General features: G+C 38.4%; 1 protein-coding gene across 10 annotated transcripts in view; it reads left to right on the top strand.

Moving 5' to 3' along the window:
- The window catches only part of LOC147872551 (cephalotocin receptor 1-like), a 416,916-nt gene that overhangs the window by 67,199 nt on the left and 322,367 nt on the right, over positions 1–27,350 (top strand). For 2 of the 10 annotated variants that reach the window (XM_087356260.1, XM_087356255.1), the window contains exon 2: positions 21,886–21,929. The exons of the other annotated variants lie outside the window; for them this stretch is intronic. The gene's annotated coding sequence lies outside the window, so the exon portion shown is untranslated. The remainder of the gene's footprint in view (positions 1–21,885; positions 21,930–27,350) is intronic. 10 annotated transcript variants of the gene reach the window in all.

The following is a 27,350-nucleotide window of genomic DNA, read 5'->3' as shown; positions in this document are numbered from 1 at the left end:
ACACTCTCGGGTTAAAAACCGCGTCAGGTGTCTGAATGGTGAATACACCATATTCCCTGCCTACGTTTCGAGAGCCATCTCTGCTATCATCCTGTGGGCAGCTGTGTAACCAACTGGACCTCTGTAGAGCGCTCGCCGATGGGAACCGGCAGTGGAAGGTTGGTGTTGCTGGTGGCTCGTCTCTTGCTTTGTTTCTCGCTGACCAATAGAAACCGGTAGTCAAGTGCTCGCTCTCGCTGACTCGGCCTTCTGGGCGGACAGCAGTTTTGTCACAGGATACGAGGCCCAGCTGAGAGAGATATCATCATTCCTAAGGTTCATTCGCCTTTCAGCCACCTGACGCGGCGTGTAACCCGAGACTCTTTCATCAACTTAAGTCGCTTTGTACACTATGTCTGAATCTTCCACCATGAACCTTTGAAGCTGCTGGTATAGGAATGTTTGATTTAGACCGCTTTGTCGGTCTGAAAGATCGATAATTTTTTTAAATAGCGCAATCAACGTTATACCATTTATATGAACTCTGCGTGGCCAATAAATGTATCGGAGCTTTCTCGTATTCGGAAAACACGTGTTCTGCAGTGGTTATCATTCCAGCTTCGAATTCCGAAGATTGTGGGTCAAATCTCGGTTCTAAAACCGACCATCATGTCAAACGTTTTGTGATTCTTCTTAGTAACCTCATGAAAATGTTTGTAGAATGTCGTAAAATAGGCCACGACTACTTAACGTTTCTCACAGGTTATTTAACATTGTATAATCATTGCGCCGGAAAAGTGTCTTTAAATAAATCAAGTACATGCTTATTTAAATATTTAAGGGATCAGAAGAAAGAACCATAAGTAGATAAAGTGATGACTGAGGAAGTATTAAAGAAGAGAAAGGAAAACTCAAAACAAAGACAGACCGAAAGTGAAATGAACAAGAAATGGGGGAAAGAGAAACTATGAAAAGTAGACAGTAGGACTGTAAATTCTTAGATTGTTAGCACCGTAAGCGGTTTTTTGATTCACGGCAGACGTGACGTGTTGAGAGAGCACGCAAGCCATGATGCTAAGAAGAATGGGACCCGACAGAACGTTCAACACCTTTCGTTTCAACCCCCCACAGCGTCTGTCCCTGGTACTCTGGCTATAAAACCACGAGACACGTAATTTTTAATCTCAGTTTTATTGGTACTATATGTTCTTCTCTGTAAACTTTACTTTTAACTTGAATTCGCTACGTCAAATATGATTCACTTACAGAGTTGGATATTGAGTAGGTCACTGTAAGCATCACGCTCGACATTCCTACTCTGCTGTGCGCAAGCTGGCTTATTAGAACGACGTAACGTAATGTAATGTAGTGTTTTATGCACTTAGAACAGAGGTTCCCAAAGTGTGGGGTGCGCCCCCCCTGGGGGGAGTAGTTCTCTTGGGGGGCGTGTTGTCTGCATGAAAAACTCTTTGTAACGAAATATGGAGAAACATTTTTAACATCCTTCACTTAATTAAAGCAGTTCAGCAGTGGCAGCCATCAAAACAAAGTATCGTTCTACGATGAACCTGGAAAACGACCTTAGGGCGGTCATTTCAAAACTCCAACCTCGGTATGATAAGTTATGTTCACAGAAGCAACCACATCCATCCCACTAATCCAGGTACGAAGCGAGCGTATATTTTATAACAGTTTTTTTAAATTAAATGCATTGAATAATATGTACAAAATTATAAAAAATGTGTGCTCATAGCTAAATTTTATGTCAAATCCGTTTGCTTGCACTTGTTCTGGAAGGGGGCGTGAGATTTATGAAATGTTTTAAGGGGGGCGCAAGGTATAAAAGTCTGGGAACCTCTGACTTAAAAGAATGTGCAATGTAGTACATAAAAAATGAATAAAATATGGATACGTAAATTCGTTATGGACCTGAGTAAAGAAATGCCATTTCCTTCCTCTTTCATACAAGGTTTAGATCCATTAGACCTAAAGCACTAATGGTAATAATAATAATAATTAAGTTATTTATATGATATCTTAAGAGCCACAAGTCCAGTCGTACAACTAGCGCATGTTCAAATAAAAACATTACATACACTTATAAACTAAAATGTGAATAAATAAGCAAATGAAACTTCGCGTGCAGAGTGTCTGACTTAAAACTTGAGTAATACGTTGCCTTGACAGAACTGACTGCAAAGGAACATAAAAAAATCGTGAAAGTAATTGATATAATGAACAAAAATACAGACAAAATTTTTATGAAAATCAGATTTAAATATATAAGCCTATTAGATAAAGATAGTGAATATTCACTAATTCGTTGATTTTAGAAACGCCAGTCAAATCGTGGGAAAATGATGGAACGACTTTATAGAACTCTATAAACATAGAAAGTCCCATAAGTTCCTCTGCGATGGTAATTTTAACAACAACAATAATAATAATAGGAAGAATATGAATAAAACTTCAGAAAACTGTCATTTTACGATCTCCATACATCATTCGAAAGACGCTGTAGTAAAATATATAGTCATCCCTCACAATAAAACTATATAATAAAATACATGTAACACGTATTAAAAACAAAATGTATTTCGGAAATATCTGCTGCACTATGTACCTCAGGGGCAAGGTTTGTATCTGGTACATAGAAGTAAATACCCTATAAAATGGTGAATAGATGGAATATAATAATAATAATAAATATCTCTTGTGACGTTTATAAGATTTATTTAAACCTATCCAACCCTTCCAAGCGTCTTTGAACGTAATTCTCGGTTAATTAATATTTTTTCGTTTATCTAAGGACTGAACTGATTTAAAATTTACCGAATACGTAAAATAGTCAGTCCGTATGACACACAACAGATAGTTTCATTTGTTCAATCTTAACGATTTAAGAAGTTAAAAATATTAAATTGTTTATCTAATGAGCGACGTGTTGTTTACCCGTATAAATAGCAACTAATTAATAAATGGACTTACACCCTTACTGTAATTTATATCACAGCAGGATTAAAAAATACGGCATTCAGATTTAAGTCTTTTCTTCCGCTATTCACGGAGTCTGCTCTCAACTGCTTTTATTGCAAATGGCTGTTGACGTGGTTACTTTAATTCTACATTAAATAATTCCAACGAAAGATTTTTAAAGATTACTAATTTCATTTGTAATACACGCATTTTCATTATAGCTTAATGTCACGTCACCTTTTAGAAGCTGAAGCAGAGTGTGGTAAGACCGGCCCAAAAGTTTCTCATTTAAGCTCAAATTTTTGTTATTCTTCTTCTGCTTTCTCGTGTCTTCATTGCAGAATTAACGATATTGAAATATGACATTACCTGAAGTTCACGAAATAACATAGATAAAGTGTCTAAGAGCACAAACTACAGATAAAAAGTTTAACTGTAACTAATCAAGGAAGACTATTCCGTGGAGTTATTTACACGTACAGTTATTATTACATTACTTTACGTGAATTACTATTTTGAACCGTATTTGCTAACTCTAACCGCTCTGTCGCTTTCTTTAATATTCAGCGCCTTCTCCCCCGCCGTCAGAAATGTTCCCATGTAAAGATTAAGGGCGAATACCAAAAGGTGTGGTAGTTATTTGGCTTTGATCTTTTGCTGGTGCCTTTTTTTGGCTCGTTTTGCGTCTTAAGCAAAGTGCCAAGAAGCCGATTACAGGTTCTTAATTAGGCTGAGTCTAGGAGATGCTAGCTAGATGTACGAGGTGCGATCAGAAAGTTTCAGGACTGTGTCAATAGAGGGCGAACCGGATGTAGTACGAGCTTCTGCCGCTAGGGGGTTGGGCCTACATTCATAGTGAATCAGTGTGCCAGCCGGCATCATCGAATTAGCATTTGTTTCTTAGTTACGGGCGTTTTGGTAGTGCATTACACCGACCCTCCTGCGATTTCGGAATGGCGTGTGCATCAAATTTTGCCAAAGACTCGCCAAAACGGCTACGGAAACCTATGAAATGCTAAAGCAAGCATTTGGGGAGTCCGCAATGGGTCGTGCACAAACGTTTGTGTGGCATTCACGTTTTAAAAATGGCCGAACCTCTGTCGATGATGACGAGCGTTCTGGACGACCATCTTCGAGCACAACGCTCGAAAATGTTACGAAGATTCGGCAGGCCATTCACGAAGATCGACGTCGTACCATCAACGACTTGTGCGACATTGTTGGGATAGGCTATGGGACCTGTCAGCTGATTCTAAAGGAAGAACTCCACATGCGACGCATCCTGTCTGAGGACCAGAAGCAGAATCGACTGACTTCTCGTTTGTCAGGAGCTCAAAGATCTTGCAAGAACCGACCCCAACTTCCTTTCTAAGCTCCGTGTGACTTCTTCCTCTTCCCAAAGATGAAAATTCAGCTAAAGGGAAGGAGATTTGAGACGATAGAAGAGATTCAGGCAGAATCGCAGATGGTGCTTGACAGGCTGACAAAGAAAGATTTCCAGGGATGCTTCCAGGCTTGGCAGCGGCGCTGGGATCGTTGTGTTCACTCCCAGGGGAACTACTTCGAGGGTGATGGATGAATTTAATACCTGAGATAAGTGTACGGGTTTTTATAGGTGCAGTCTGGAAACTTTCTGATCGCACCTCGTATGTGTGGGTGGGGAAGGTACGAACTGAGTGTTCTGGACCGGAGAAGACGGTTACTTATGATTTAGAAGACAATAGAATACCAGCTGCTTACACGACGGGTGAAATATTCTTACAGAAGCCGAAGATGACTGATATCTGAACACAGATAAAAGTAGGTACCTGGAATTTTAATGTTTCATATCATCTCTCTCCGTCTTCCAACTGTTTCGTCATTTCCGTTTGGCAACGTTTTTCCCCATCATAGTAATTTTGAATAAGGTGAACGGAATTATAAGGAATTTATCTTTAGAAGTTTATTATCTGAAAGACTTTGAAAATGAAAATGAAAATTATTAATATTTTCCTTTTTGAAATCAATCGTGAGCAACAAATTATGTTTACAAGGCGTTGGCTATATCTTAAAATGATGTTTATAGGAAACACAACGTCATTGCACTATCCGTGAAATGGTCTTCTTTAGGGGCCATGTGAATTTTAATCCAGAATTATTAATTAATGTTCCCTGTCCATATAGGCTAAGTGAGCATCCTCAAATTAATTAATACTGACCACTTGGAACAAGAGCTCATAAACGACCTAAGAATAAATTGGAAGACTGAGGCTGGAACGTTTTAATAAAAGGATCAATAATAAATATGGCCTGCTTTATTAATATTTTAAGCTTTTTAGTTGCCTTACTCATAGACGATTAACTAACTAACTAGATGGCTTACCGAACCCGAAGGTTCATCACCGAATTAACCAAAGCCCTCCACCGGGCCCTGTCCTGGGCCAACAAAATCCAGTCTCCTTCAACTCCTATCTCCCATAGATCCCGCCTGAGATTATCCTCCCATCTACGTCTAGGTCTCACCAGCGGTCTCTTCCCTTCAGGTTTCCCAACCAGTACCCGGTGCACACGTCTTGTCCCATCCATGCGCGCTACATGCCCAGCCCATCTCATTCTTCTCGACTTAATCACCCTGACAATACTGGGGGAGAAGTACAGATTTTTAAGCTCATCATTATGCAGTTTTCTCCATGTCCCATCATCTTCTCTCCTAGGCCCAAATATCCTCCTCAACACCCTGTTATCAAACACCTGCAATCTGTGTTCCTCCCTCTGAGTGAGAGACCATGTTTCGCACCCATACAAAACAACAGGCAATATTATTGTTTTGTATACTTTAATTTTCAGGTTCCTAGAAATCAGACGGGAAGACAAAATATTTTGAACTGAGAAGTAGCAAGCATTTCCAGAATTTAATCCTCATAGACGATTATCCACATAAAATAGGCTTATGTATGTAACTATTTTATTGTCTTACGTTATGTATTTTGTCTAGACATGTGCTTCCCTGTCTGCTGCTACTACCAGTCAGAAGTCATTTGGTTGTTTTTTTCTTTGCGTTTACTAAGAAAATCCGAAATGTACAATATATACATATCTTGAAGGTGTCTTAATATGTTGTAATCAAGATTCTTGATTCTTGATGACTAAGGAATATCTGTAGAGCAACTTTAACTGACATTTGTAAACTCCTTAGTTTTTGTGCCAAATTGCATTGCGTGAGGCTCCATACAAAAGCCTATAGTTTATTTTGTGATATAATTCAAGTAGCATGTTTATAAGATATTGTAGATGCGTCATATTGTGATTTATTTAAATAGTATTAAAATTATATTAAAATTAGCCGTCAATCACAAACATAATATTATTAAAAGATTAAAATATCATTTAACGTTCCCTATCGAGTACTCGATTTACATGTGGAACTTACACGACTAGTTTCGGCTATATATAGCCATCATCAGGTGTTATGTATTTAAACTTATCACTGAATTACTGATTTTATCACTGAAAACAGTAAAAATCAGTAATTCAGTGATAAGTTTAAATACTTAACACCTGATGATGGCTATATATAGCCGAAACTAGTCGTGTAAGTTCCACATGTAAATCGAGTACTCGATAGGGAACGTTAAATAATATTTTAATCTTTTAATAATATTATATTTGTGATTGACGGCTAATTTTAATATATTTTTAATAGCATGTTTATACTGTTTTCGTTTTTAAAATAGACGAGTCATATCATTCGTTTCCGTTCTACAGTAGCCTAAGTCCACTACCGCACCAGAATTCGTAATCTATGTGTTCATTTGTCTGTTACTACCATGATCGTACAACATGTATACTCCATAGTTAACTGAGAAGTAAATGCATCTTCCTTGATTTCTTTCAGGTAACTACTCAAAATATTAGCCGTGCTATCCCGGCAGATTATGCGTGTTTTTACTCAGTACCTATTGGTAGTTTCTTAAAATATGTCATCATGTCTTGCCCGGACGTCATGCCCACCACTCACCCCCATCTAGTGCCGAGGTCAAGAATGAGTAGGAGTTATATGCTCTCCCCCCAAGCGCCTACATGGCGTATAGTGGGACAGCTTTCTCCCTTATAATTCTGCACCCTCCGTATTTATTCAGGTTACTTTTTCACGCTCTCTATGCATAGGTACCTCAAGTGGTCTCTGCCCTTGAGAATTTTCCCTTAAAATACTGTACACATGTCTCGACCACCTCATGCGTACTATGAACTACCTGAAGCAAGGTTCTTGTTGGAAGTTAATATTCTCACAGACAGAGGGATCAGTCACTCGAACCCAGAATTTTTTGCGTAACGAAGTTGTTTGCAAACTACTAGTGTTGGGGTTTCCAATATTTGTTCCATGTGACCCATTTTTCTGAGGTAATATTTTCGAAGGCGTCTAACGGAAATTATAGTGGATGAGTGCTGCTGAGGTCATGAATTTGTCAGAAAAGAAGAAAATTTAACTGAAACATTTTTTTTTCATTCCTTCTCCAAAAGGAATTGATTTTTCACAGACAGATAAGTGTACAAATATAGCATATTTCAAATTATTTCTTTAACTTTGTCACCATCTTGCAGGTTAAAAATCTCTGTTTCAAGGCAGAAGTGAATCGCGCTCTCGAAATGTCTTGTACATTCAGTATATATCATACAACAGCATGTGCCCATCACAAGTTTTGCCCAGTTCTATTTGCAAACGTATTGCACCAGTGGGGCGTTAGGTCGCTTTTTCAGCAAACAGTTTCACAGTGTTTTGTTATCTGGAATCATCTTACCACGACTTTGTTCCCTGCGTTAATTAATCTCGTGTCTCCAAAACAAAGCTACAAAATATCGCGATACCAGAAGGACGGGCGGGGGGGATTTAGCCCGCGGACGACTGTAATGTCTGATCTAATTTAATATAATCTAGAGGAAAGTGAAAATGGGGGATACGAGAAGATAAAACAAGGAGTAGACATTTAGAATGGAAATTAACCATTGTATTATGCCTTTTTATTAATTTCCGGCATTAGATGGGAGTGTAGATGAAGAACTTTGGATGTTACGTAAATAATATTAAATATTTTAAGAACTGCATGTCATTTTAGTGAACCTTATCTACGATTCAAAAATTGTTTGAGCAAATAGCTTTGACACTCTTTAAAAGTACAGTAAAACCCCTCAAGATGGACGCCCCTATATCCTGGACACCCCTTTATATTGGACACTTTTAATTGGAACCGGCGAATATCCTATAATTTTACATGTCCACAATACCCTATATCTTGGACACCCCTTTTGTTGTAAGTTGGACAGGTTCATGCACTTAGCTTCGACGCTTTTCAAGGAAACTTTTTCAGTCGCATATTTTGTTATTTTCAATTTCTGACTGATGAATGCCTCATCTCTGGAGGATTATCTTATGGACATTGAACCCATCATTGGAATGCATTGCAAGTGTTTAGCTATTCTTTTGCTGAACCCTTAACTGGACTACAGTTTTGCAGAAGACACGGCTTTAACTCCATCAGTACTGTGCTTGCATTTGAGTTCAGACTGCGTTAACAGAAATGGAATCTTTCTTTTTGCGATGGGGAACCGAAAATTGGTGGAATTAACTTTAGAAAATGTTATTGAGGCTGGGGTGTAATGTGCAATGCATGGGAGTGGGCTTCAAAAGATTTTTATTATTAATACTATTGTCATTAATTCTTAATTCAAGTAGTTAGTGTATGTAAGTAAATAGATTATATTGTCATTAGACCACAACCTGATTTTTCTCTTTCCCTATATCTTGGACACCTCTGTAAGTTGGGCATATTTTCGTGAAACCCCAAGTGTCCAACTTAGAGTGGTTTTACTGTACTTCATTTAACACCTTTTAACTCTGCTTCCTATAAAAATTAAGGCTACTTGCATTAGTTGCAGATTATATCTATATATATTTTTTATCTGTGATAGCTACTAGTTCATGTTGAAGTGACTGGGGTTCGATGCTTTAGTAACATAATCTTCTTAAGGACAACGGGATCTTGAAACTAATCACTTTCCTTTATTTAATGTCAAGGTGTGACAATCCTGTACTTCGTTCCACACACATTCTTACGTATGGTTAATTTGTACTTGATTTTTCCATGTTACTCTACATTTCTTGGATAACCTTGGTCGCCTCCTTGTAAGAGGTTTCAGAATATACTTTTAGACAGTTTTTAGGACTTCTTGAACCAAAGGTCAGATGTCGTAAGGCCTCTACTTTCACAGCAAGGCCAAATACAGGAAGACTGCGACAAACATTTATGCCTTGAGAGGGATTCGAACCTGGATCCTAGTAGCCAAGTAATAAGGACCCATGGTTTAAACCACGGGGCCGCTAAGATCGTGTCTTTGTGTTTTTAATCCATGCATGTACGTAAAAAATCTTTTTGTTTAATTTCAAGTCTCTGTGATCACAGTATTTATTAATTTTGAAGAAATGTGTCAGTTACAGAGCGAAATAATTACGACTGCACCTAATTAATTCAATGAATGAGTTTGTCATGTGTTGAGCCGGGTTCACATTTGCTCATTCTGCGCAACGTAACAGCGAATGAGCTAGTGTGGACGTTGTTGCTGTAATATTCGCTCCTGTCGATCTACAGTACCTCCGGTTATTCAGCGAAAGTGGACGTAAATTTACGCCACCGAAGTTAAGAGTAGGCGCTAACTAGAATGCGCGCCTTCTCGTCCACATACGAGTCTTAGGATTCCTTAATTCGCTTCGCTCTTACATTATGGCAGAATGCGCAATCATGGACCCGGAATTTGACGTTTATCCTATTCAAGTGAAGCAGATCTAACCTGTCGACAGTAGGCGTATTATTAGCTTCGGTCTAATTCACTGCCTACCTGACTGAATAGCTGATTAGCTGCCTAATTAATCGACTCGCTGACTAACTGTATTGCCAACTAATATACTGATTAGTTCACTGGATTATGAACTGAATGAATGTTTATTTGCCTGCGTAACTTGGTGATTGACGTGGCGAGTGATTGGCTATCTATATTACTTGTTACAGGTTATCTGGCTGGCTTCTTACTTATTGTATGGTAACAAACCAAATAACTAACGTAAATAAATCTTTCCGGAGCATTATTAATCACTATTTTTATTTTATATCTTAATTGCGTCATGTTTGTGTTTTATTGATACAATATTTTATTTTCCGTCTATACACAAACTTAAAATAATGTTGTTTAAAATTACTTAAAATTATAACATTCTCAGTAGATACTGCATCTTGTTACATTTTTTGTTATCGACGACATGTTTCAATGTGTATTACATCATCATCAGGTCTATCAATTTTAATATATTTTAAAAACTGTTGTACATCTTGCGTTGCGTATATTGATTAATTTGATTTGTTTAATTTTAAGTTTTTGTCTCTTCCTTTAAATTTGGAGGTTGTGCTTGGATGTTTTATATCTGTAAAATTAATTTTCAAATCGTGATTTTGGATATTGACATAGGAAATATAATAATTTAAAGAGTTATTTTTATGTGACTCGGAGACACGCCATTGCGACAAAAGAGTTTCATAAACCAAATCAAATTTCTAAGAAAATATTGCATATGCCTTTCTTAGGTTTAGTCTGTCTCACAGTAACTTAACAGTACTTTGCTTTGTCTGATATTAGGAATATAATATTGCTCTTATTTAAGCGGTTTTGTAATGTATAGCGGAATAATGGGCCTGAAACTTTTCCATCTCTATCGTCACACACTTAACTTCTCGATAGAATAGGTAAACAACAAAGTTTACAGACTCGTCTGCTTATCCGTGTTAAAGAAGAAAACTGGTAATCAATGCCGAAAACTGTTATTATTTAAGGGCAAGACTTAAATATAAAATAAGAATATGTTAGTATGGTGTGTTCGGAGGCATATTTACACACAGCTGTTACATGCCGGCTCAGCAGGAATTGTGACTGACCGCCCAGCGCTACGGTACTTAGCCGATTCACGAATCAAGTATAATATTCCATTAAAAAAATAAAATAAACTTAACTGTATATAGATAAATGTATAGAAATTATGTGTCTGTACACACACGCTGTCCTTATTCCATTTAAATAGATTTAAATTCAGCGCGTCGTCACTTTACCTAATGATTTCGAATGCCGGTCTGTTGTGCAAGGCGTCTAACTAACTGATTTCCTTGATGTGTGTTTTAACCTATCACGTATTTATTCTAGTGTTTATTCGGCAAGCATACGGTTTTTTTTAGCAATTTCTTGCTCAGAAGTGACCCAGTAGACTTTACCTTAATTGATTTATGCATGCCTATTGTGCTCTTTGAAGCTGGGAAATTTCGACGAAATTTATTCCGACACATTCTAGCGGAACCACGTTTCATACAGACGGTATTTCGAAAGACATCCACGCACACAATACTAAAAAATTTATTAACACGGAGTTAGAAACAGCTGTAATGTTGCGTGAACAAAATGAACCACAGATGCTCTTAGCGCTGGGCGGTGCAGTTCTTGCCGGTGAGCCGGCAAGTGGCAGTTGCATATAACTTTGTCAGCAAACAAACTGTGTTAACATTTTCCATGCTTGTTTTATTGAAAGAAAGCTTATTTTGCTGCGTTACCATGGTAACATATAATTTATGTTGTCGAAAATCCACCGATTGTTCACTGCCAGGGAATTACTGGTAATGTTTCTTTCACTGATATTACGCCAACTGCTGTAAGCACTATCTTGTAGAACAGAGATAGATTCATAATAGTCTGTTGTGGGTAGCAGAAACGGAGATTTTGACTTAGTGAATTTATCTCCGTCGGCAATGAGAGTCATACTACACACTAGATACTAGATACTAGATATATCGTACATGAAAAGTACTTCCTCATTATGAAGTTTTAGCAGTGGATACAGGTGCCGAAAAACCTTAAAAATCGTCGTTACTGAATGTGTCTGTCGTATCGAACATGAGTCCTGACTACCTGAAGTTGTACTTGTGCAAATCTTTGCTACGTCACATACAGTAGCAACTCATCCAGATGAAATCTTCGAAACTTCACAACTAGTATTGAATTCCTATTCTGATTTAGCACATTCAAAGATGGATTCGGGGGTGAGAGGGCCGAGGGGAAGAGAGCTTTTGAATTGCATTCTATCAACATTTGAAGTCGCACCGTAAGATTTGTCAGTCAGGGCAACTTTTTACTCCTTATTTTGAAAGTGGAAAGTGGCCCAAACACATTGCTCAGTCGGTTGCACGAACTTCAAAAGGAAAGAGCGTTTGAGAAAGGGAAGAAGGAATATCCAGAAACTCGTGTGCAGAGGGGCGAGAATGAAATAAGAAAAGAATTCTTGTGATAAAGAAGCTGACAGTCAGAGAGAAAGAGAGAGCGAGAGAGAAGGAAGTTTGTTGGATGATGAAATAAATGAGGTATTGTTTAGAAAATTGTTTTTGAAATCGTTCAAAAGAGAGAGTTGCGCACGCGCGTTACCTTTGTGTGGAACAGTTGGACTGGCTAATATTCTAATGTAAGGATAAAGTGAAGAACAACGTTTGAAATTAACGAAGTTGTTCTGATCGATGTGTCTTCTGTAATTTGTTTCTCTGTTTCTCTTTGAGTCTGTTTAACGTTGTATTTGTCTCGTTCTCTTCTTTTCTTAGCTATGATTTTTGTATATCTCTCCTTCTTTCGCTCATCCTCTGTTTTAGTTCCTCTTTAGTGTTTTCTGTCCTTAAGTAAATTATTTGTTTTTTTCTTTCTTATCTTCATTCGTTTTATTTAGTGTTCTGTCTGACGACAGGTCCATATGAACAGGATCCTTCCATCCTTTTCTCGGACTGGGACCTGTTCATATACGTTCTTGGCAGATGATCCAGAAGTGGTTTGCCATTGCCTTCTTCTGTGTGTGAATGGAGTAATTGTTGGGATGCCACGGAGGAAAACTCCGTGTTGCCTAGACCACGGCCTTGCCCAACACAAGTTATAAATTCGGGCACCGCCGGGAATCGAACCCGAGACCCCAGGATTACAAGGCTAGTGTTCTGACCGCTAGGCCACCGTGGCGGTTCTTCATTCGTTACATAACATTAAAATCTACCTAAAAGAATAAGTTGGAAGGGTACGGACAGGATTATTGTGGCTAAGAGTGTTTCCAGAAGAGAATAAAAATCTTTTTACCACTTCCTTAAGGACTCTGATCCTTATAGTGTTATTCCTTTATATTCTTTGTTTTGTTTTTAGTTTGTTTCTTTGTTGTCCTTCGTTCACTTTATTTTCTGCCTGTCTTTATTTTGTATTTTTTCTTTGATCATTTCTAATGTTTGTTTTCTGTGGCGTGTCACATAGCTGTTTGTTCTTAGGAACAGTAAAAGAAACATCGAAGTATCTGACCGAAGTTCTTCCGAATATATGTCACTCGTGTTAAAGGACTGACAAGAAAGTGTAGGATCGACTAATGGTCTTGCATTCGAAATGCCTCGCTAGAGAATTTTTTTACACCTGGTGTTTTCTTTCAATTACAGCACCGTATCTCTATTATGTTGGGTATCAGAAAGTTAGGGGGTCCGCAGTGGTCTTGCGGTCTGAGGCGTGGGCCTTGTGCCGCTTGGTCGCTAGGACCGTGGGTTCGAATCCCACACAAGGCATTGATGTTTGTCTGCGTCTTTCTGTGTTGTGCTGTCCTGTGTACAGGTAGAGGCTTCGCGACGGACCGATCCCTCATCCAAGGAGTCCTACCGAATGTCTATAGATCAAGCCAACGAAAAGTTGGGACCCGCAGTGCTCAGGCACTTGAAGAACGGGTCGTTCCCAGTATCCAGTATCCCAGTATCAGAAAGTTAGATTTGATAATATATTGTCACTTTTGGTCCAGTCTGACTGGGATTATTCGTGGTTTGCACTGTTTAACGTGGTTTAATCTGATTAATAAGGCCGCTAGAGATTCCTGCTGTTCTACAAGGGATTAATGCATTAAATTTAGTTTTCAATATAAAGACTGGAAGGTCGGCCCGTTTCTACAACGTCAACTGGCTCCACAGAGCATACTTTTTCTGGACAATCTTATAGTCGATCATCGGATCGAGAAATTTATTGGCTTTTATGGAACCCATGTGATAATTACCGCGTTTACGGCAGTCCACCAATGGACTGCATCTTCATTCAGTCGAATCCAGATCGAGCGGTATTTCTGTAAGACTTTTTTTAAAGCTAACCTTTTTAGAACTACATTTCTTAGGCGATCTGTGCCCTGAGGGATTTTCGAGCAAAATATTCTGTCTATCACTACAACACAAAACAGAAGTATAATTTGATCAAGGTTTGTGGTAAAGGATTTCCATTGGAGTTAGTAATAAGTAGCCTGGTACCTGTATTTAATGATAATTAAAGGTTAATTGCTGTGTTCATAAGTAACCCACTATTAGACGCTATCCTGATACAATTTAATTCAGCCCGCCATATTTATCCCTATGTCTCTAAATTCTATTTTAATATTATAATTCTTTGTACGGCTCCAATTTTTCTATTCTTAGATTTTCCGCTCAAAGTTGTGTAGGCATATCTCGACCGCCTCTTTTCGTTATGTAATCACTCTAATGTGATCAGTGCATCATCTGTATTACCCACTCTATAAAGTTAGTGGGGTGTGCCATAAAATTATTTTGGAAATCGCCTGTCTCTAGGCGCAGAGATTGAGTTTGCTAATGGATTGTTGTGTGTGACATTTGCGTGGGTTGGTTGGTGAGACTGGTTGTTAATCTAAGGACGAGCCCGTACACATCACTTTAAAGTAATTAGCAGGTCAAAGCCATGTGCCATATTCTTGTGTGAGCTTTGTAATTATAAGTAGCTTACTAGGCGTTTGTTGTGTTCTGTTAATTTTGTCGTCTGAATACGTCACGTGACGAACATATGTAGACTTATAATTAAATGAAACTAACACATAACAATATTCCTACACAAGAAATGCCATATTTTGAGTTTTATTAAAATACATCATTACGACCAAATTATGTCTAAGTAAAACCTTAACTAGATAATCTAAACCTAAATGAAGCTGTCCTTAAGATTAACAAAACTTTATAAAAATAATATAATTTGCCATGATTCCACAAAATTTACAGTGCATCTAACATATTGAGTTTTGTTATAATCGGTCTCTAGTTTTGATATCATTTGTGTGCAGACAGTCAGGCGGACTCTGTGTGATTAATAGGAGATTTTTGAACATTTTAGATACTCAATTTTTTGGAATTGTGTTATTTATTAAATCTAATTAAAATTAAAATTGCGGTCTGAATTATTTCGGTGAATGAGGAGCAAAAATTGGGTTTCCCATGTGCGTGTAGTTAGGAAGCATGGCAGAAATCCGTTACTGCGCTCTGCGTGTCAGAGGATCGTCACACTCCTGATTGCAGGCCTCCCGCCTCACAATAAGTTCTCTGCAGAGCCTTTGTCACAGAAGCCATTTATCACGTGCTTTATCCCCAGATTGTGTTCCACATAAACCAGAAGGTCCGTGACAGGTTTTCCCTTGAAGCTTCTAACTCGATCTCCACAGACGACAATAATTTCTTTCATCTGTCCTCAGCTGGGATAGTAGACCTGTCTTAGCACGCTCAGGGCTGAAGCCGTAGGCATATTTACTAGTGGACAGAACACATGATATTATGTTTAACATATCCATGCATTTATCTATTCTATTTTAATGTCCTTAGCTTTTATCACTGTGAAAGGTTAACTCAATTCCGTTATTAATTTTGTTTGTATTTTCTCTGAATTTTACATACTCCTACGTTAGTGATGTACGTAACATAGCAAGGAACGCATTTGAAATATGTATTGTCGTATTTAAGAATTTATGCGTACTGCATTCTTGTTCTCTGCGCCGTTGCAGTTCGAACGTAAGACAAACTTGATTTCAGACACTAAGGACCTCCATTTACTTACAGTCTTTTTCGGAAAAAGGCTCTAAGTAAATGAACACGATTAACGAATAATAAGTACACATACAGTTCAGCATATTGAAGAACCGCGTACAAGTCTACACACCTTCATATTCCAGAAGACAACACTTGATATGTTTCTCTCTGTGCCTGTAATGGTGGGTTCTGGGAGCGTTACCCAGAGTTCGTTGGTGTGCAGAACAAGAATTCTCAATAATTTAAAACCCCTTTCAATAGCTGCGGATTCAAAAGGTTAAACTGACGTTCGTCTTGTACACAGGGAAATATGGTAATAATGATACAAGTAGTGAACTTCGTTTTTAGACACGTGCTAAGCTGAGTTCTGGTAATACTGCCCGCAGTCCACCGGCTGTGGAACAAGACCGCAGTTCACTTTGCATACAGAAGTAGCTGGCGTGGTGATACGGCTATGAAATAAGCCAGCCCTACTTTACCCTCCTTCCCTTTCACTCACTACTTTCTCTGTGCAATACAACAAATATGTTACAGTCACAGCTTTGGTACACTCTGGTGCTTATCAATAGTGACTCCTGTTTACAGGAATGTTCTTTCAACACTTTTCCCTACCTAAAACCCCTTTTACAAATGAATATAGCTATGAAGTGGTTAGTACATTTTCGTATTAGTGAAGTCCTAAGCCCAAATCTCGGCTTGGAAATTGGGTATCCTGACCGGAAATTGTAGTGTGTTTTCCAAGTCCGTCTAGAAAAAATTCTAATGTATGTATTACCTCAAAATAGGCCACAGTCGCCTACTTCAAGTACCATAGAAATCATTTATAAAACCATCCTACCTATTTGACGGTACGTAATCGAAGTAGTTGTAAATACATCGCTAAATACATTTATTTATTTGTATTTTATGAGACCCGTTCTTCAGTGCCTGAGCATCTGCGGGTCCCATCTTTTCGTTGGCTTGATCTATAGGCATTTGGTAGGACTCCTTGGACGTGGGATCGACCCGTCCTAAGGCCTCTACCTGTACACAGAATAGCACAACACAGAAAGACGCGGACAGACGTCCATGCCTTGAGTGGGATTCGAACCCACGGTCCCAGTGACCGAGGCCCTGTCTCAGACCACGCGGTCACTGTGACGGGAAATAAATAATTAACAAAGCAAATGCTGGTACAGTATGACACTTTAAAGAAGATGCGAACGCTTATTTCAACTTCCTTAATGATCATTCTGCAGCATCTGTCGTTACAGCAGCTTGTAATCTAAGAATTGGGAAAAGCCTTGACACAGAAATCAAGAACCTGTTTGGTTCCTTCCGTTGGTTGAAATTTGAGTGTATATATCCCTTGAAAATTAAAACATTGATGTAATTTTCCAGATTTATTTACTTGATATAGATACGATTTCAATATTTATTTTAAAGTTACCCTAGATATACGTTGCTTAACTTTGGACGGTATGGGAATGTTTCTTAAAATATCTTACATTGTAGGACGGAACCTTTCCTAACTTCCCTTTTTTCCCCCGAAGTCATCTGCGACAGAATGGAGAACACCATCTGTGGATTTGCTTTTACGTTCAGCGTCAGCTGCTCCAGGTAACAGTTGTTTTATGCTTACGTCATTAAATGAAGTTTAATATGCAAATACGCAGAAAAATGGATTCAGTACAGCGCAGCCCAATTGCAAATTTGAATTAAGTAATGTAAAGCCACCCTGACACATGCCAATGTATTCTCAGCCTCGGCACTAGAAGGAGATGAACGAGTGGTCAGTTTTATCCCCGGGAAAGGAAGCTGGGTAGGGTCCAGGACCGGTCTGGCGCAGAGGCTAAAATGAAATCGTCCGCTTCTGTCGCTGATCGAACCCCGATCGTTCAGTTCGTAGGTAGTCACTATACTGAGTGAGGTATCCGTCTAACATTTGAATAAAATGTCACAAGAAATATTTCTTAAGAATACCTGCTGTAAGCTGTGGCCAGGGAAGGCCGAGATAAGAGAATAAAATGAAAAGTGATAATGAAGGAAATAGACTGAAAATTTGTCGATTGGTTTCGTAAGATTACGGTAAAGGACTAGTGGCGGACTGTTGTGAACATGACTGCAAAACTTTAAAAGCCTGGGAACCTCTTCGCCATCTGAGCGTCTATTATTTTCTTAAGAAATTAATTTTTTTTCAATAAACTGTAAACCAATTGAGAAATCCTAAAGCTTTTGGTATTTAAATATGTTACATTGGCCTCGTTATTTATTTTAACAACATTTTAAGATATATATTTATTTTCACAGTCCATACACAAACGTTGAAGTTAAATGATGTTAAAATTATATAATATTAAAACATTATGTAGTATAAAATATTATATTTTGGCGCTTTTAATCGTAAATACGATTTTACATTATTTAGCGCTTTTTTATTTATTAAACGACATGTTTCGATGGATAATACCTCATCTTCAGGTTTATATCAATTTTACAATATTTTAAAATTATTAGATATTTTAATGCAATGTATTAATTGATTAATTGATTTGATAATGTTTTAATATTATATAATTTTAACAACATCATTTAACTTCAACGTTTGTGTATGGACTGTAAAAATAAATATATATTTAATCAAACACAAACATGACGCATTTAAGCTACAAACATTTTAAGAGATATTTAGTAGCGTAATTACTTAAAATTAACTTCGGGAGTGGGGGAGTCGTTGTTACTACGGAAAGTAGTGCATGTGTGATCACGCATAAGGAACAATGCTTTTGCAGTTCAAGTAGAAAGTTAAGAAATAACAGATTTATGAATAACATTTAAAAAGGTAAATCTTAAGGTGACAGGCTACGTGGGGAAATGGTAATCGCATACAAACTTGAATAAAAATCTTCTTGGATATTATCCATCGTCTAGTCAATAAAATATAAAACGACGTTTCGGAGATGGGGCTCTATCTCCGGAGATAGGGAATAGCTCTATCTAGTGGGTCCAACTGAGTAGGTACCTGAAGACGGAGATAGAGCCCCATCTCCGAAACGTCGTTTTATATTTTATTGACTAGACGATGGATAATATCCAAGAAGATTTTTACTCAAATGACTCATCACCATCGTCAAGAACTTTTAGATTTGATATGCATACAAACTTGATTGAAAGCCCGAATAATGATATCACTTTGTAACACGAAGTTTCTCTAAATAATATTTAGAAAATAAAACATATTTTCTCAATGAAGACAGCTGTCTTCTGGGATGTTGCACCGTGTAGTCTGGTAGATTCTGACGGACGTTTCCGAGGGTTTACTCTCCCCATCCTCAGGATCTGAAATCTCCAAGTGTGTTTTTATTACAAAGATCACTCGCTAATGTTGCTTATTGAAATTATTACTGTTTGTTCTGGTTGTCATGAGAGCCAAATAAATATACTTTGTGGTTAAATTGATTAGTTATTTAATTGAATAAAAATTTACTTGGATATTATCCATCGTCTAGTAATAAAACGTAAAAAACGTAAAACGACGTTTCGGAGATGGGGCTCTATCTCCGTCTTCAGGTTCCTACTCAGTTGGGCTCACTAGATAGAGCTAATCCCTATCTCCGGACAAAGTAAAAAAGTGAAAGTCCCAGAATAAAAAGGCATTACCACACCATCCATCCGTGGGACGTAAAAGAATTGAAGTAGAAATCAAAATTCATTGAACACGATAAAGCCAAAAAACAAAAACTCACAAAAGGTGGGAATAAATACACATGAATATTAACTTGAAACTCGATGCCCACCTTGGATTTATTTTATTCTGGGACTTTCACTTTTTAATTTGTCTGGAGATAGGGATTAGCTCTATCTAGTGGGCCCAACTGAGTAGGAACCTGAAGACGGAGATAGAGCCCCATCTCCGAAACGTCGTTTTACGTTTTTTACGTTTTATTACTAGACGATGGATAATATCCAAGGAAATTTTTATTCAATTGACTCTTCACCATCGTCAAGAAGTTTTAGATTTGATATAGTTATTTAATGATTAAGCACGTGAAACGTACAGGCATAGTTACCACTGTACTTTAAATGATTACATTTAAGTAAATTATTATATATATGCTGTATGAAGATGTGGGCTGATTATACGTACATTCAGAAAAGGCCGCATTGGATGAAATTTTGTGAGTATTATGATGAAACTTATGAATCAATAAAAGCAAGAAAAATATTCTCGACCGGCTGAATAGATATTTAAAGGAGACATCCAGTACATGATTGCCGGCCCCAGTAGCAACGCGGTCTGAGGCATGGTCCTCGTGTGCCTGACTGCTGCGACCGTGGGTTCGAGGCCCACTCAAGGCATGGGTGTTTGTCCGCGTCTCCTCTTCCAGTCTGGTGTGTAAAAACTGACCACGGAATCATTTGAATCAAATGCCGGTTTTAAATATACCACGGCCTAATCACTCCACAAAGATTTTATGGATAATCATCTTGTATGGTATCTGCATTTGTGAACCTGTTGTGTTGAGTGGTGGGTTCAGTTGACCCCAATTCTCTCGTGTGGTTATCGCTTCTCCTTCACTTTCCAGGAAGCCGGAGTTTCCAGTGGGGGATTTCCGATAGAGGGTTTTAATACCCCGCTAGCAAAGACGAGCCCACTGGACACATTAATTCCCTCTGTTGCTCTGGGACTCAACAATGTGTGCGGAAGTGCGTCACAAGTTGTAAATCCACTGCACTTCCGCCGTCTTGTTTCCTCCCACGTCTTGCGCAAATAAAAGCCAATTACGAACCAGAGAACGAACATTTTAGATGGAGACACTGCAACCGCATTTCGAATTATTCCTCCTGCGTCACAGATGCTGTTTTGTAATATAAACTCTCTTTGTATTTTGTTACTGTCATCATTTTTGTTTCCTTCGCACTATTTTCATTTCTTATCTTGTATTTTATTATTTTTATTATTAGTGTTCTGTCTGACGACAGGTCCATATGAACAGGATCCTTCCATCCTTTTCTCGGACTGGGACCTGTTCATATACGTTCTTGGCAGATGATCCAGAAGTGGTTTGCCATTGCCTTCTTCTGTGTGTGTGTGAATGGAGTAATTGTTGGTATGCCACGGAGAAACCGGGGAAGCCCCCGGAGGAAAACTCCGTGTTGCCTAGACCACGGCATTGCCCAACACAAGTTATAAATTGGGGAACCGCCGGGAATCGAACCCGAGACCCCAGGATTACAAGGCCAGCGTTCTAACCGCTAGACCACCGTGGCCATCATTTATTTATTTAGTGTTCTGTCTGACGACAGGTCCATATGAACAGGATCCTTCCATCCTTTTCTCGGACTGGGACCTGTTCATGTACGTTCTTGGCAGATGATCCAGAAGTGGTTTGCCATTGCCTTCTTCTGTGGGTGAATGGAGTAATTGTTGGGATGCCACGGAGGAAAACTCCGTGTTGCCTAGACCACGGCCTTGCCCAACACAAGTTATAAAATCGGGCACCGCCGGGAATTGAACCCGAGACCCCAGGATTACAAGGCGTTCTAACCGCTAGACCACCGTGGCTTGTATTTTATTTTATCTTATTTTTTCTTCTCCTTTCTCCATTTCCACACTTCTTTTGCTGTCCTCTAAATTACGTTTCATTCTCTTCCATTGCCACTCATTTCTCTCGACTTTCCTATTTTTCTTTCTTCACCAAATGTATTTTCCTCATTTTACTTTAATTTCACTTTATTTTCTACCCAGTTCCTTTTTTGTGTTCCACTATTTCTCTACTACTTTTGTTTCTTTCTTCTCTTTTCCCTTTTCTCTTTAAACAACAAGACTTTTTTTCATGCCTTTATCTCAACAACATTTCTGCATTGACTTTTTCCAGTTCCTGCTATAAATGTTGCTGTTTATCCTTTTACCTAATTCGAAGCATTCTTCACAAAAAAATATTACTATGCTTAATATTGTGCAAACATTACCTTTGCATTTGTTACATTGTTTGATTATCGTGTTTTTAAATAATCCTTCTTTTTCTCTCCGCAGGTGAGTTATATAGCAGTTTCATCAGTACCGGGACATTATTATCAGTGAGTATGCTACCGTATAATTTTTTTCTGTTTCAAGACAGTAATTCTATCAAATTATCTTGATTATTGTAACTGGGAAGGGTTAAGAAGCGACATTATTTTCTTGAAGAGTAGGTTCGTGTTGAGATAAAGACACTCTCAGGTGTCACGCTGTCTGATTTTGCTTGAAACCGCCACTCGACTTTTAAACGCGTTCTCTGCGTGCCCCTACAATTACATTTCGGTGTTAAGCTCCAACACTATCGATGACAGATCTGCTGTGACGATTATTTATCGTCGTAGTTAAGGATAAAGGTGACCCAGAGTTCAGCCATAAGGCCATGAAGACATAATAGACGTCGAGGTAGCCTGATGGCCTTATCTTTGAATATAACGTCATTGGCAAGAATTTTAAAGTAGCTGGCTAACAACACGATGGTAGAGTCAGACAGTATAGCTGGCTAACACCGGAACTAGTAGCAATGCGTTTTATGTAATCGATTCTTCTGTATGTAGTTAAGGAATACCACGAAAGACAGAAAGACAGAAGACTTTCTTGTTTGTTTCTAAGTGTTAGCCGGGCGAAGACGGCTAACATAGTTAACGTGAACACTCTGTCCCTCCGAAGAAACTACTATAAACAAAACTCACCGAGATTTGCTTCAGTAATCTAACATACAATTGAAGATTTCCGTCTTCTGGGTTGTTGCGCTGCGTAGTCTGGTCGATGTTAACCAACGTTTCAGAGACAGAAATCTTCATACTCATCGCCCTGATGACGGAGGCAGTATGACCTCTGAAACGTTGGTTAACATCGACCAGACTACACAGCGCAACAACCCAGAAGACAGAAATCTTCATAACCTAACAGTGTTGGCGCAGTGGTAAGGTAACTGCGTGACGTTGACAGACTGCAAGGCATCATAACTGAGACACTCCGAATATGAAACAGGAATTCTAACCACTGTCAGAATTACGGATTTTTCGCTTTCCATTTTTGAAAAGAAGGCGAAAAGTCCTAACTGAAGTTTCATGTTTTCCACGGGCACTCTATGCAACCATTCAGGATCACCCGACACTGAAGACCTATAAAAATCGTCGAAAGTATTTCTGTCAGATCAGTTGATAGATTTCACTTTATTATCTTCAAATTGAATTATCTTCGTCTCATCAGCATGTTATAAATTGTTTGATATTCCTTTTTGTGGATTTTAACATGCTTTTTTTTTTTTTCAATTCGTGATGTGAAATTTATTGGTTTACATACAATTTACAACGGAACCGAACGCAGTTCGTTTGTGTAGGTCTGGTAGGCAGTGATGTACAACATTGGCCTTTCACAGTATTATGCAGTTAAAAGCTCTATGTACTACCACTACAAAATTTTAGATACGTACAGCAGTTAAAAAAACATTACAGGATTTTAACATCAGCAGCTTACGAATTTATGATAAACTTTTCTTGTATAAGCGCACGTTATTAAGTAAAATCAGATACCATCTGGCGAGATTTCAGGTTCTTAGGGCGGCGAGTCTGAAGATTGCTGTCTTCTGGGTTGTTGCGCCGTGTAGTCTGGTAGAAATTTGTCGACGTTTTTGACGTAATTCCGCCTCCATCATCAGGGCGATGACTTACTAATCGCCCTGATGATAGGGCCAGTTCGCACGTCTTAAACGTCTATGAACATCCCTGAGTTTGCACAGCACAAAAACCAAAAGACAGCCATCTTTAGATGACATCAGTTTTTTTCGCAAGATTATATGGGAACTTGTCGGTTTAAGGAGATGGTCCAGTGGACTTTTCCGTTGTTTTTACATGTCAGCTGTAACGATGTATGAAATGGAAACTGTATGAGGGTCACGATCTCTATTTTCAATTTTTCCCTCGTGAACTTAAATACCACCCTTGCATCCTACATGAAGCATAAATTCTGCCGTTGGTTAACTATAAAACATCCACCACTTGTTACCACTACAAATAAGCGAAACTGTTAAAAATTTCCCTTGTTGCTAATGAGATATCGATTAAAATATTTTCCGTCCTGGTCATAATATATTTGGTTTATAATAAGATGAATGAAATAAACGTTTACCTCACGTGTCACGGAATGATGCTAAGAATGACTTTTCATCAGAATAAAATATTTGTCTCCACGCAAGAAGGCTTGCCAAATTAACAGGCTGGAAAATGTTTCTGTAGAGTAATAATTATGACATATTTCTTAGGAATTTGACCTTCGGGGATGGAATTAATGGCGTCAGTTTTCTTGGATTAGCAGCCTATGCGTTTCTTGCCCCTGTCTAATTGGGTGACGTCATGACGGAGGATTCCCTTAACGTAATTGTGTGTGGATTCCCCTACCCGCTCACTCCTGCATGCAGAAATACATGTATGTTTTCATGTAAAGTGCCCCTTTTCGTTGTCCGATTTTTTGAACCAAAACTGGAATTCTTCTATATAGTTTATTAAATCTTTCCGCTGTCTAATTTCATGAAAATCTACTCAGACGTTTAAGAGTTGCATTAATTTATTTTAAATTGTAAGTATAATTTTTATTGAATATAGTGGTTCATTGGTGTGATCATAAAACCCCGCTATTGAACTCTATGCTATGGTTACTCATTGCTGTTTCACACCGTTGCAGCATATTTAAGAAACTACATTGTGCTACTGGCTGCGTCGTTGAAACATCGTAAGTAAAATTAAATTAAAAAGCACACTTTAATATTATGTTCCATTCTACCCTGAGAGTACGTCTAAAATCCGTTTCGGTATTGTGGCCACTCGGAAGGTACATTGCTCTTCGTAAGAAGCTCGAAATGGATTCCTTTACAGTTACAACTTTTGATTTATATGAGAAAGTAAGAAAGAGTGATGAAATTACAGCAAAGAAAGTAAAAGAAAGAATCGGACAGAAAAGCAATAAAAGTGGAAATATATAAAAAAGGGAGATAACAGAAAAACAGATAGCAGACGCCAAAAAATGAAAGAACGGCCATGAGTACGAGAAGAACAGACCGAACGTTGCTTTTAAACGATTTGCACTCCTGTGTCGTATTCGAGACTTCGGGCTTGGATTATGGGCTCGGAGCCCGGCCGTCTTGAGGGATGCATCTCGTGGCTTTCATCAGTCCCTCCAGGTGAATGCTGGCACAGTGCCCTAAAATACGCCACTGCCGTTTCCTTCCCTGTCCTTCCCAAACATCATTGTCAGTCGCCCTCTGCAGATGTGAAAGTGTAATTAAATAACACAACAAAACAAGGATGGAATTTATGGAAAAGAATATGTTACCAAAACATATGCAGAGTAAATAATATAATGAAAGAAGGTAGAAGTGACAGAACAGTGTCTGAGGTCAGTAATTTGATAAATACGTGGGCGGAAGGCGAACGGAAAGAAGGAAAATTGTGTAAGATTTAAGGTTTTCACAGCGGCGAGTATGAAGATTTCTGTCTTCTGGGTTGTTGCGCCGTGTAGTCTGGTCGATTTTAACCAACGTCTCAGAGGTCATACTGCCTCCATCATCAGGGCGATTAGTCTGAAGATTTCCGTCTTCCGGGTTGTTGCGCCGTGTAGTCTGGTCGATTTTAACCAACGCTTCAGAGGTCATACTGCCTCCGTCATCAGGGCGACAACCCAGAAGACAGAATTCTTCAAAGAAAATCATGTCGGGAGGAAAGAAGGAACTTTTTCTGTGTCCTTGTGCTTTAAGGTCGAGCTGTTTTGAAATGAGAGGGATCCAAGTGGTGGTAACACTGAATAGTGAACCTTACTTCACTCTTGCTCTTTGGGGATCAATTACCATTCGAAAGGAACGTGGTGTGCGGGAAGCAGTCTTCCATTTATTCCCTCGTTGTTTCCGTGTCAATCAGCAGTTACGTGTCAGGCTGGGATGCCTAACCCTCGCTGACATCGACTAACCTCTCTTCCACTCTGAATGTATATTGCTCCTTTCTTAAGGTTGAAGAGAACTTTTTGATGTGTCCTCATTCCTCGGTTCTTCACGCCCTATCGTCTTTGAAAAATTTACACTTGGAAGACCGAGAGGAAGATGTCATTATAACATTGGGGATATAAGTAGCGAAGATCGGATATTGATGGAATCGAATTAAGATATGTCCAGTGGCGCTATTGAGCATCGGGCTGTGCTACCACTATCTTAATTAATTCTGTTTTTGAGTTTGGTTATATGAAACTTTCAGGCGTTCATGGGATTAAATACATTTTATTCAGATATCGGCAAGATTATGTATAGTCTTTTACACGTCAGTATTTGCATAATAAAACATGGTAGAAAATGGCTGTCTTCTGAGTTATTCCGTCGTGTAGTCTGGTTGAATTCGTCTTTATAGCCACCACCTAGAAAACCTGGCATCTCACAAACGTGTGATAATGTTTGTTTCTGTTGTGTAAATTGTTTTCAATTTTGTTTCTGGTACCATAACATCTTCAAATTTAAAGTCATAAATATCAATTAGATTTTCGTTTCTAACGATTCAGGCGATAGAAATATTTTAATTAAACCTTCTATTTTACGTATGTTAAACGGTGTCTTAACGCTGTGCAACCTGCAAGGTGAATTTTGTACATTTCGATAACGAAAATTTTATTTAAAACTAAATTTGTCGTCCTATACACTTACAGATCCAGACTATAGCCCCCATTTCATATTTAATGATATCTATTCACATGATTTTGGACAGAAAACAAATTATTTTTTTCTGGGACTTTAAACGCCACTTCTTATGCGAATTATGTTAATTATTAATGATAATCCATTTTCGTAACACCAGTAATGATATGTCAGTAGCCTTATGGTTTGATGTGGTTTAAATCCTTGGTTTACATAATTTAAATTTTATTACATTAAAATATCTCTTTAATTAACTGGTAACACAAGTCACTGTAAATTGTCTTGAAGCGGATCTGCTACCCTCGTATGTCTTGACCGAGGAACAATGGCCGGTTGGCTCTATGAAGCACTACCGGGAGGCACGCGAGGTTCAGTGCCTCATCAAGTTCTCCTGAGCCTCTGTTCCCGAAAAACAATTACTGTACATATAGGCCTGCATACCTATACCATGGCTAAAGTTGGATCTTTAAATCTATTACCACCGATTTCTGGGTCCTCCTCCTTTGCGATGCTCACACCTTAAAAGTAGCGCTATCAACAAATTTAGAATAAGTGTGGTGTTTTAAGACTTTGTTTAACAAAGCACTCCGTTGTGCATACTATACTACAGCATTCTCAAGTCGCAGTCTGAGAATGAAGTATGCAGCATGAGAGATTAAACAAGGACCACTGGTTGTAAAACCTTTTGGAAACAGGAACTTGAAGGCCCGAGACGTAGATGCGAGGGTAATATTAAAGTGAAATCATGAAATAGATTTTGAAATAAATTAAGTCTCAGCCCATGATGGGTTATTCTAGAGCGGTTACC

Source organism: Zootermopsis nevadensis, unplaced genomic scaffold, assembly GCF_977971745.1.
Source record: "Zootermopsis nevadensis isolate Lab colony 2312 unplaced genomic scaffold, Znev_1.0 Znev_ptg000026l, whole genome shotgun sequence".
Taxonomy (NCBI): Eukaryota; Metazoa; Arthropoda; class Insecta; order Blattodea; family Termopsidae; genus Zootermopsis; species Zootermopsis nevadensis.
Note: the sequence above shows the minus strand (reverse complement) of the source record. Positions and strands in the feature narration are given on the sequence as shown.